Source organism: Dromiciops gliroides, chromosome 4 (genome assembly GCF_019393635.1).
Source record: "Dromiciops gliroides isolate mDroGli1 chromosome 4, mDroGli1.pri, whole genome shotgun sequence".
NCBI classification, from domain to species: domain Eukaryota; kingdom Metazoa; phylum Chordata; class Mammalia; order Microbiotheria; family Microbiotheriidae; genus Dromiciops; species Dromiciops gliroides.
In genome coordinates this window covers 154,057,944-154,070,665 of record NC_057864.1, presented here as the reverse complement: position 1 = coordinate 154,070,665, position 12,722 = coordinate 154,057,944, and positions in this window count along the sequence as shown.

The following is a 12,722-nucleotide window of genomic DNA, read 5'->3' as shown; positions in this document are numbered from 1 at the left end:
ACATGAACAAACAATGTAGAGTTCTTTACAAACCTTAAAAGGCTTGTATAAATGCTAGATGCTACCACCACCACCATCATCATCAGGACTCTAAACCTAGCCATAGTAAGGCTCAATCCCTTGGAGGAATCCAAAGCTAACTTTCCCTTCCCCAATAGTCCTGAATGCCCAGTTTCAGATGTAGTGCAAGTTCGAGAGTCTGTGCCCTGAATCATCTGTTCTATTTTCTGTCCTTGAGGCTGACATTTCTGTTCTAGGCAAGATTAGCCCCTATTCATTAGGCTACTTGTCAATTCTGAAAATCATTATGGTTTCAGGCTCTCCTGGCGGAGTGATGAGTTTCCACTAGAGTTCTAGGGTTGAATCTCTCCTCAAACACTTATTAGCTGAGCAACTGTGGGCAAGTCACAGATGTAGAGCTGGAAAGGTCCTCAGGGACCATCTGGGTCAATCCCCTCATTTTAAAGATTAGGACATGGAGGTCTAGGCAAATTAAGTGATATTTTCTCATAACCTCAGTTTTCTCATTTACAGAATGGGAATAATAATAGCTGTAGTACTTGCTTCACAAGACCGTTGAAGGGACAAAATGAATTTTTGCCATTCTTAACCCACTAAACAAATGTCAATATAGCAAAGAACTGGAAAAGAAGTAGATTATCATTGTCTAGAAATAGTTAAATTATGTTTTATTAATATAGTGAAATGTTATTGTGTATAAGAAATTATGACCAAGATGAATACAGAGAAGCAAGGGAAGATTTATATGAACTGATGTAAAGTAATCATCACATTTGAAACAGTATACACCATAGCTTTAGCAATGTATACAGAGAATAGTTACAATCAATCAAAACTCAGTGCTCAGCACATAGCAGGTATTTCATAAATGCAAATTGACCTGACCTGAAAGTATAATGACAGAGTTTCACCTCAAAGAAGAAATATAAGAAGGTACTTCTCTACCCCTTCTTTGCAGCAGTAGTAGATTATAAGTAACACTGCTTATATTGTCAGACATTTTACGTGTGTTGGTTAGTCTTGATGAGCTTTTCTTTTTCTTTTTATATTTTTTTGTTATAAGGGATGACTCTCTGGGTGAGGAAAATGCTAGGAATCTATTGTGAAATGTCAGTGGTATAAAAAAGATAACAAAAAGTATACACAATAATTAAATGTCTGATAACATTGTTCTTTCAAGGATTAGATAAACCCTAAATTCTCTCACCTTTACTTTCTTTCTTTTTTTTTTTTTTTTGCAGGCAATGGGGGTTAAGTGACTTGCCCAGGGTCACACAGCTAGTAAGTGTCAAGTGTCTGAGGCCGGATTTGAACTCAGGTACTCCTGAATTCAGGGCCGGTGCTTTAACCACTGCGCCATCTAGCTGCCCCTCACCTTTACTTTCAAATATGAGAAACTGAGACAATTATAAGCTGTTCCCAATTGCTAAGGCAAAATAATTCAAGTGAACAAGTTAAACATCTACTGTACAGAAAACACTGTATTAGGGAAGATACAAATATAGAAGATAAGACACAATATTATAGATGAGACATGGCCCAGCCCTTATAAAGATAGAAGTCTAGTGTGGGAGTAAAATAGGGGCATCTAGGTGGTTCAGTGGATAGATTGCTAAGGCCTGAAGTTGGGAGGACCTTAGTTCAAATTTAGCCCCAGACACTAGCTGTGTAACCCTGGTCAAGTCCCTTAATCTTGTTTGCCTCAGTTTTCTCATCTTTGAAGTGACCTGGAGAAGGAAGTGGCAAACCACTCTAGTATCTTTGCCAAGAAAACTCCAGTAGAGTAACAGAGAGTCAGACATGGCCGGACAACAACATGAGAGTAAGATATGTATAGGGATCACCTTAATTAGCAATTACACATTAGAAAAGAGTCAACAAAGAACTATATGAGATCTGAGGTTTAAAGTTGTTTTGAATTAGGCTTTAAAGAACTGGTAAAAATTGAAAAGATGAGAGAGGGAAGGAGAACATTCCAGACACAGGAAATAGTTGATACAAATACACAGAGGATGTGAGAACATACAAGGCTTGTTAGAGTGGCAAAGAGTGGCATGGTTTAGATGGAACATTGACTGTGTGGGAAGGGAATGATATGAGATAAAACTGAAAAGGTAGAAATGGCACCTGATTGTAGAGGAAGGGAACAAGGATTTATTAAAGGCCTACTATGTGCCAGGCATTGTCCTTTTAAGCATTTTATTGATGTTATTTCATTTGATCTTCATAATAACTCTGTGAAAGGAATGCTTTATTATCCTCATTTTATAGTCAGGGAAACTGATGCAGACAGAGGTTAAGTAACTTGCCCAAGGTCTCATAACTAGTCAGTGTCTGAGGCCAGATTTGAACTCAGATCTTCCTGACTTCTGGCCCAGCATTGTTCTCACTGTACCACTTAGCTGCCTGAAGGACTGACAAACAAAGGATTTTGATTTTTTTTTTTTTAAATTCTGTCTTGTGAAGGAGAAGTTTGTGAAAGTGAAATGGGTCTAGAAAAAGTATGAGAATGTGGTGGAGGTATTTTGGAGGGCTTTGGAATTGTGAAAAAGGCAGGAGTTTGAATTTGATGTGGAGAAATTTGGGAGAAGTCAGAAGAGGTTTAAAAAAATAAAAGGAGAAGGGCTCCATCTGAAGGAGGGGAAATACTGAAGGAAAGCACCTGAGGAGGCCTCAAGGAGAAGGTAGTTATGAAGGCAAAGTAAGTAAAACCAATCAGTAAGATAAGGTAGGATACAGTGAAGGCAAAGGAAATTAGGTATAGCTAGGTTGTTAGGAGCTGCCAAAGAGGTTATTAAAGTCTTAATGAGAAGCTAATGTTGTAGGTTGTAATCATCTATGAGCTATCTGAAAAGGAAAGATAGAGGATCTCACTTCCACTGAGGAGTGAGAGCAGGAGAAATTGACAATGATTTGCATTGAGTGTGGGATGCTTGTATTTCTGCCAGAGCCAAGTGGCTATTACCTATGTTCAGAATTCAGGCTGCTCTCCCTCCTAGAAGAAAAGATGAAAGCCCACATTTGTCTCAGGTTATCAGGGACAATGTAGTGCCCCAGAACAATTCCAACAGATAGGAAAATTCAGTGTGAAATTACAGATATGGAAGTTCAACGTGAAGAAGATCTAAATAGATAGAGGAAAATACTGACGTTCCCAAAATTGGAGAAGAGACAATGTATAGGAAGGGCTTTTTTTGTTTTGTTTTGTTGTTTTTTGGTGGGGCAATGGGGGTTAAGTGACTTGCCCAGGGTCACACAGCTAGTAAGTGTCAAGTGTCTGAGGCTGGATTTGAACTCAGGTACTCCTGAATCCAGGGCCAGTGCTTTATCCATTGCGCCACCTAGCTGCCCCCAGAGACAATGTATAGGAAAGGAAGAAGGATCACTGAACATTTGCAGTTAAAATAACAAACCAATTTTAACACAATAGGGAGCTTAGAAACATGAGAAAAAAATTGTATAAACTCATTGATGCAAAGTGAAGAGAGTAGGGCCAAAAGAATAATAAACACAAATGAAAACAACATTAAAATATTACAGGACCCAGAAAAAGATGGAGGAAACATACTTCCCTCCTCTTTCTAGTGTAAAGGAAGACTACAGGTGTAGAATGGTGATTATACTCTCAAAAACAGTTGCTGTGGGGGCAGTTAGGTGGCACAGTGGATAGAGAACCAGCCCTGGATTCAGAGGACCTGAGTTCAAATCTGACCTCAGACACTTACCAATTACTAGCTGTGTGACCCTGGGCAAGTCACTTAACCCCAATTGCCTTACCAAAAAAAAAAGTTGCTGTGTCTGTTGGGTTATCCTTATATTTTTCAAGGGAAATTTCAATGAGGAGGGTATGTTCGGAAATTATTTGGACACATAAAAATTACGAATAGGAGTGAGATGGAGAATTGAGGTTATATGAAGAGAAAGAAACTAGATGTTCTGAGGAGAAAACAACTACTTGTCCTCCGAGAAATAATAGGGTAGATCCACAGTTGCTGTCAGAGCAACAAGAGTATTATACAATAGTCTTGTATCCAAGATGTTAACAGAGAACCTTTTAAGACTTGTCAAAATGGATGACACCTTGGGTGTCAAAATGGATCATTCGGGTGGGTAAAAATTATAACAGGAAAAACATAGAAAACATTGCCAAATATTTTGAAATTGAGGACAAGAAAGTGGAGCCAAGAGGGACATAGTTTGTATTTTCATTATTAATTTCCATTGCAAGCAAGAGAGGCAGAAAGGTCTATTTCCATGGAGTACAGCTGAGCTTGCTCACCCTAGGGCATGGTGTCTTACTACCAGACAGTACTGGACAGGATGCACTGTGGCTGGACCAGACCAAGCCCCCAAGATTGGTAGGTCAGTTGACCACTGGGTTTTTTAAGGTCATAGTGGGTTGATCTGCTCCGGGCTCATTCTTTGATGGGCAGCTTCAGTCTTTTCTACTTCCCCCTACTGGTTTGGGTGGATAGTTCCGTGGAGCTCTTTTCAGCTGGAATTTTACCCTATGTCTCTTTTAAGTTGGGGTAACAACCCTTAGAACAACTCAAAATCTGTAGAAGCCTCTCCCTCTTACTCTCAGAACTGAGGTTATCTGATACCTCTAAGCAGGAGAAGGAAGAAGTCTTGCCTCTCCTATATGATAATTCTTCTTAGTTCACCAGCTCTTTCCTTCAATAATCCACTCTACTTCCCTTAGGATGATTAGTTTTGATTTAGCCAGTTTTACCTCCTATATACCTTTGGGAACCTTATATAGAAGAGCCTCTAGGGCCAAAGGGATGATACAGTTATGCCTTAGAGGTAAGTTCTTTGTTTCATTAGTTTCCTCATAGGCAATTGAACTAAGTCTCTTATCCTTTCTGAGGTAGAGAATGTTTATTTTGTATCTGAGGGCCTTCTGCTTTAAGTTTCCATTTCTATCATTTAGTCCCAGCAGCCCTTCAACTTTGAGTGAGGAACCTCATTTTACAATGTTAACTGATGACTAAAAAGAAAAGAGATTGCTTAGTTTCTGTTCTGTTCATGTGTGCATCAACATGGTAGACAAGACATTTTTTTTCCCTAGTATCCGCAACCTCTCAAGCTTTCCCAAAACAGAAATCATGCACTAAAGATAAAGCAACTACAACTGTTTCCATGGTCTAGGACACCGAAAGTCCAAAACAAGGTTAAAAAAAAACAAATCCAGGAACTGACATTCACTGATCCTGAGCCCACTTGGCACCACTCCCTCACCTTTTGTGCTACAGACAGCAAGGCTGAACCAGCAGAGCCCAGCACGACACAGGTTTACATCAAAACCTGCCCTGACACTCTGGTCCCCCTCCCTCTTTCTAGCACCTTAGAGACCCTGGTTCCAGGCTGTGGAAGTTTGGGGTGGGGATTGATAGCCAACTTGGCCATAGCCTTTTGGGAGCAAAAACCTGCTGGGGATTGCAACCTGGAAGCACCAAAGCTGCAAAACTCTGAACTGCCAGTCTTGGCAGGCTCTGAAGTTCTGGTATTGGTGCTGAGCCAAGAAATAAGAAACTGAGGGCATGGGGTAGGTCACAATGTATTTAGGGAGCTGTGCTACATTCCCCCAAGCCTAAGGGGAAAGCACAGCATCCAGTTGGGCCAATTTTGACCACCCCAAAGTCAGTTGAGAAAGAGACCTAGGATGGATAAGTGTGTATTATCCAATGTGAAATGAGGCTGAGATGCTTTGAGATCCAACTCACAAAGAAATGATAATTCGATGGAAGAGAATCAGAAATGAGCAATAAGGAAAATAAGGGTATGGGGGAAAGACCAAAAGTACCAAAGATTCCAGGAAAAAGAAATCTCAAAGACCTTGAACATAAACAAAAAATCAACAAATAAAACAGTAACAAAAGGAAATTTGGCCTCCAGATTGAGTAAATTATTTCAGGGATCTATGAATGGAGGCGAAGGAAAATGAAGGAAAAGGATCCAAAACTTGGCAAGAAAGGAGATTTGAGAATTATGAAAGCAAGAATTTGTGTCTTCCACAGAAAATAATAATAATAATAATCAGCAGAATAGAAAAACTTGAATCTTCAGTAGCAAGCCTCAACAAAGAAACAAGAGAGAACAATAGATTGGAAATGCAAATACACAGAAATGAAATACAACCTAGAAAAAGACAGGCAAAAACCAAGAACATCAAAAGAAAATATATTCCGAAGCAAAACATATGGCTATGCATGCATAGAGACAACCTAGGGATCATCAGTGTCTCAGAAGAATATGACAGGACAAAAACCCTTAACACCATTATGAAGGAAATACTTCTGAATATTGAAAATGAAATTCCAGTTGAAAGAATTTGCAGATTGATTCCAGAAAAAAAATCTTCTATTTGTTTTCTACATCAAGGGAAATGTTCTTTGAACCAGAAAGGGTTCAAAAGGGAACAAAATCTCATGTGATCAAAGATGTAGAGCTGGAAGGGACCTCAAAGATTATCCCTCATTTTGTAGATGAGTAAATTTAGGCTGAGGGAGATTAAGTGACTTGCTCACACAGGTAGTAAATGTCAGAGTGAGATTTGAACCTCTGACTCCAAAGCCAGCATTCTTTGCATCCTATTTGCTAATAAAGAGTTGATACCTAAGCTTAGTAAGGAGATGATAAGAGTACACTTAGAGTACACTATGATGAATTTAAGGCACCTGGCTGACCCTGATGAACTACATGTTTGGTAATTGAAAGAATTGGTAGATAGGATTACTCAATGATTTCTGAACAGTTGTGGAGAATGAAAGAGGTACCCCAGGACTGGAGAATGAAAAATGCTTCAGTTTTCAAAAAGGAAAGAGAATAGAATCTGCAAATTACAGACTAGAGAGCTTGACTTCAATTTCAGGGGGGAAAAAAAACTTAGATGGGATTATTAAATAGATTATCAGAGAATATCCAGAAAAGGAAATGGTGGTCGTAAGGAAACAGTGAGGATAGCAAGGGTTATCACACTGGTTTGGCAGATTCTATGGTTATAGTTTGCCTAGATTGTGACAAAGTATTTCATAAATTATGTTATTCTGTCCTTATGGAAAAGACAAGGAGGCGTGGCCTAAGCAACAGTACATTTGGACAGATTCAGAACCAGTTGAATGGCTAGTCTTAAAGAGTAGTCATTATGGTTCCATGCCCACTGCATAGAAAGGCTTCAATGCAATGTCCCAGGGATATGTGCTTAGCTCTGTGTTGTTTAACATTATCATTAATGACTTTTTGATAAAGATATAGATGGCATGTCCATCAAATTTGAAAGTGACACAAAGCTGGGAGCAATAATTAACACATTGGATGACAGAGTCAGCATCTAAAAAGATTTTGATAGGCTGGATCATTGTCCTTTAGTTATGTCCAATTCTTTGTGACCCCATTTGGGGTTTTGTTGGCAAAGATACTTTGTCTTTTCCTTCTTCAGTTCATTTTACAGACCAGGAAATTGAGGCAAACAGGATTAAGTGATTCACCCAGGGTTACACAGCTAGTAAATATCTGAGGCCAGATTTTAATTCAGATCTTCCTGACTCCGAGCCTAGCATTAGCTGCCCTGCTGGATCCTTAGGATGATTCTAATAATGTGAAATCCAATAATGAGAAATGTAATGCCTCATACTTGAGCTAAAACAACCAAATAATCCTGATTTGAAAAGTGCAGGATTGAGAGACATGGTCAGATAGCAGTTTGTTTGGAAAATACCTGGGTTGTTTGTTTTTTTTTTAAATACTCCAAGTTTAACCTGAATTATTATTGTAATATGGCATGTAAGTAATGTGATCTCGGGTTTTGTTAAGACAGTAATGAGTAATGAGGAGCTCATGGTCCCTCTATATTCTTCTCTAGTCAGAACACATCTGGTGCATTGTGTTCAGTTTTGAATATTGATATAGGCTGCATGGCACTCATAGGAAGTCATCCAGGGTGGTGAAGGGCCTCGAGTTTAGGTCATATGGGAATGCATTGAAGGAACTGGGAATATGTATCTAGTTGACAGAAGGCTTGGAGGGGGCAACTAGGTGATGCACTAGATAAAGTACCGGCCCTGGATTCAGGAGTACCTGAGTTCAAATCTGGCCTCAGACACTTGACAATTACTAGCTGCATGACCCTGGGCAAGTCACTTAACCTTCATTGCCCCACTAAATTAAAAAAGAATACTTGGGAAAATATGATCTATATTCAAATATTTGAAGAGCTGCCATGTAGAAGAGGATAGAACAGTCATGGGGAATACAGGGTAGTAGTGCCCCAGCTAACTTACTTTGAGCCTGTCTTGTAGCCCCAATCCCAGCCTAACTCAAACTCCAAGCCCTTGCTCCAGCTAGAGCTTGAACCAGCTTGGGCTAGTCCTTCCTATAGTTCCATATTATACCCTAGCACATGAACATTCTTAAGCCAGGGTGTTGTGAATCTGAATCAGGCAGCTCACATCTCTCCAGGTGACATGCAACAGATATGAGTTGGGATGATATGGGGAGGGGGATGTGGAAGTGGGCTGAAATATACCTATATTCTCATATTCTTTCTTATCATAGCCCTCCCTTCTACATATAATTAACAGATTGAGTTAAAGCTCACTTTTATTAACCAAAATTTTTATAAGTGTAGTGAATGTGCTCTGGCCCTCTGTTATAGAGCCAGGCTGCTACATGTTCCCCTCAGGGCCCTAGGGGTATGCTGAGGGTTTTAAGTTGCCTCTTCTCTAATGCCATTACCTTGAGTCCCCATGAGTTGTGTATCTCTTTCCTACCTCAGAGACAGTAAAGGGTACCCCAGTTCTATTTAACCATTTAACACTGATTTACTTTTACAAAGGTATTTTTACTTTGAAAATACAGAAAAAATAAAAGTACAAATAGTTTCCCCAAACAGTAAGGGGCACACTCTCTCCTATACCCATCCATTAGTCTCTGGGAAGAGTGGACTTGGATTTAACACAGTTTCTCCAAAGCACTGGTCCCACCAAGTGAATATCCAAAGACAGCATTGTTGGGAGATGAGACCTTGTCTAAGCCAAAGCTCCTTAAACTGTTGGGTCCTGACCCCATATAGGATCGTGTAACTTAATAAGGAAGTCATGAAAAAGTTGGCAACAGTAAAAGGTTATATATACCTATTTTCCATACCTACATGCCTGGGTCATGTAAAAATTTCTCGGGCAAAAAAGGGTCATGAGTGGAGAAAGTTTAAAAAGCTCTGGTCTAAGCTATGATCGGGGTCCCAAAAGTCGCTACTGAAAGTCAGTCTTTGATCATTGAGACATCAATGCTGGACAAGTTGTAAAACCTGGACATCAAGGCATCATTCTATTGACCTTTTAATACTCACAGGGTTGGAGTCTCTAATCTCTTCTACCAAAATGGAAAAGAACAAATGACAAGACAAAAGGACGGATGCTCACTTTCATGAAGCCCCATGTCAGCCTCCCTGGGGAGAAGACTGAAAGCCTCTCCCATGACAACAGATGCTATCAGTGCAGGAATTCATAAAAAAGCAATCAATCTAAATGAATGACCAAGAAATTACACGGAGGCCTGGATCTGGGTAAGATGAGGTAAAAGCTTACCTGTCAGATAGAGCCCAGCATACCAGGGAAGAAGTCCAGGGCTTCTGGAGGGTGGTGGCAGTGATGGTGGTGGTAATAGTGGTAATACAGTGCAGATCCAAAAGAAAATTCTGAATCCCAGAGTTGTGAATTTGAAAGGGAACGCAGAGGTCATCTAGTCCAACCCATACACACACAAAAAAAGGCCTGTTATAACATGTTGTCCTTTGTCCTTCATTCTCAAAGAGGACCATGATATCAGGTGATATCATGACTTGCAGTGAATCGAATTTTAGTGAGGAACGGCTGTGCAAAGTTACCAACCTCGCTCTCTCTCAGGACACCTGGGGATGTCCCTGGATGTTTTAAGGCATTTGGGGTTAAGTGACTTTCCCAGGGTCCCACAGTTAATAAGTGTCTGAGATCAGATTTGAATTCAGGTCCTCTTGACTCCAGGGCCAGTGCTCTCTATCCACTGTATCACCCAGTTGTCCCTACTAGTATAACATACTCACCAAGTGGTCATCCCAACTCTACTAGAAGACCCAACAATGAGAAAGAACTTACTTTCTGAGGCAGTCCATTCTATCTTTTAGATGGCTCTATTTGTTAGGAAGTTCTTCCTGGCTAAATTTAGTCTAATTTTGACTTGTTGCAATTCTATCGACTCCTACAGTTTCTGTCTTCTTAATTAAACAGAGCTAATCCCTTTCCCATGTGAGAGTTCTTGAAATAATTAAACTTGACTATCATATCTCCCTAGCCTATTAAGAAGTGGTTACTGAGTCAAAAGCAAAAATGGTCTGAAGCTGAAGCCCTTTGTCTAGCTCACAAGACAATGGGACCAGTGAGTCAGGGTATAGAAGCTAAAGGAAGTATGAGGGCAAATCAAAAAGAGACCACAGGATCTAAAAAGGAGAAGAGAGCAAGACCGTGTGCTACAGGAGAGCCTCTAAAATAAAGAACAGGGAAAAGGAAGGAAATGATTAAAATAGGCCATACCACTGGCCTTTGGGTTAATGTTCCAGTACTACCACTTGGGTTTTGACAGGAAGCCAGTTCTACCTCCAGTGTTAATACCCTGAATTCAAGACCTATTTATCATTTGAAACTGCTCTCTCAGATTCTGAAAACTGAAATTTTCCTCTGATCACAATCTTCCTGTACTCCTCCCTGTTCTACTTCCTTTCTTATATCATAGGTTAAGGACTGGAAGGAACGTTAGAAGCCATTTATTCCAACCCTCTATTCTTATCAGTAAGGAAGTTGAGACCCAAAGGGGTTCAGTGACTTGCCCGGGGCTACTCAGGCAATATGACAGAGTAGGGATTTCCATCTCAAATCTCCAAAGTCAGAGTTCTTTTCAGCTGTACCACCATGTTTCTATACCTGTTCTTGTCTTCATCATGACTTTCAGTCACAACTCTCTTCTAGTTCACTAAAATTCTCCAATCTTTTTCACACAAACTGTTATCTAACCAGTTCTCTCCAATCCTGAACTTAAAAAGTTGATTTTTTAAAAAGCCAAGTATAAGCTCTTATGTTTATCCATATTAAATTTCATCTTAGTATTACCTGTGAAGAAGGCAGAAGATTGTATTCATTGTCAGATGTGGTCACTGTATCAAATATTTTTCCTTTGTTTTCTTTGTCACAAAGGAGGGTCTAGAGGTGGAGTGGTTGAAATGACTGTGATGTAAAGACAAATGGTGTCAATAAATGGCATCTTATTAAATTCATCCCATCAAGATCTTTGCAAATATTAACTCTGTGAATTCAGTGTTTTAAGCCACCCCTCCCAGGACTGTCTCATCTACAAATACGACATTCAAGTCACTGATAAAACTATTGGACAGCAAAAGACCAAGGATGGATCCTTGGTGTACTCTACTAGAGAACTCCTTCTAGACTGACTGTTTCTATACTTTGATGGATCAGTGACCTCACCAATGGGAACACTCCCTCCAATGGTGTCAATTGCTACCTGTCTACTTTTTCTCATCTTCCTTATTCTGTATGTTGGATTTCATAAAAAAAATCTTCATCAGGTTGTCCATCCAATGTAGTAGGAGCCTTCCCTTAAATCTTTTGTGCAGATACCAATGGAGCATGAAGGTTGCCCATCAGTTATCCCTTGTTCTCTCTATATGGCCAATGGAGTACCTTCCCAATGCTTCCTTTCTAGCCTTAAAGGTAATATATTTGCTCTAATGAATCAAATTTACATAGCATGTATATGTATGTGTGTATATGTATACATATATATTCATCCATATGTATACACATATACATATATACATATATTTATCCCCCAACAATAGGAAAAGTGGGAACTTTTATTCTCTACTTTTTTCATTGTGATGTTGTAGTTGAAATCAATCCATTACTCACCGTGTCTGGACATTCAACTGGTTCCAAATCTACCTAACTGTACTGTAATCTAGTCCATATCTCTCTAGGTCAGTAACAGAACAGAGTGACAGCAATGACAAGGACCATACCTTGGCCAATGTTGTTTGCTTAGGGACTTGCTGCACTATGCAATCTTTAATCACACCTGTTACATCTTCATTCCAAGTAGCACCAGGCCCAAGGCTCTATACAACCAATGAGTGTTGTAACAATTGGAATGACGCCACCTGCTGGAGACTTACTGTAGAAGAGTTCCGCCCATGAAGCGAAGGTCTTTGAGGGCAAGACCAGGAGTCTTTTCTTTGGTGTCAGGAAGTGATGCGGGCTAGTGGGAGGAGGAAGGAAGAGACTGGCACTCGGTCTCGCTCTCTTTCCTCTGGACTCTGGTGGAGAGTGGAGCTAGAAATGTGCTCTCCCTTTAATAGATAGGAATCTAGGCCTTTCTTCTCTCTTTATCAAATTCTTATTCTCCTTAATAAATGCTTAAAAGTCTAACTCTTGCTAAAGCTTATAATTTATTGGTGACCACTCATTAGATTTTAGACAGTTTAGCTAGAATTTTAGCCCTTAACAGTGTGTATGGAATCAATCTTAACAGCTGGCTAGTAAAGATGCTTCAAGCAAACAAGAGAGTCCTACCAATGTAAAAGATAGGAAATGACCTAGATTGCCCATAAAACAGCTGAAACTAGCCAATGTATAACATTTTTCAGGAGTCTGTGC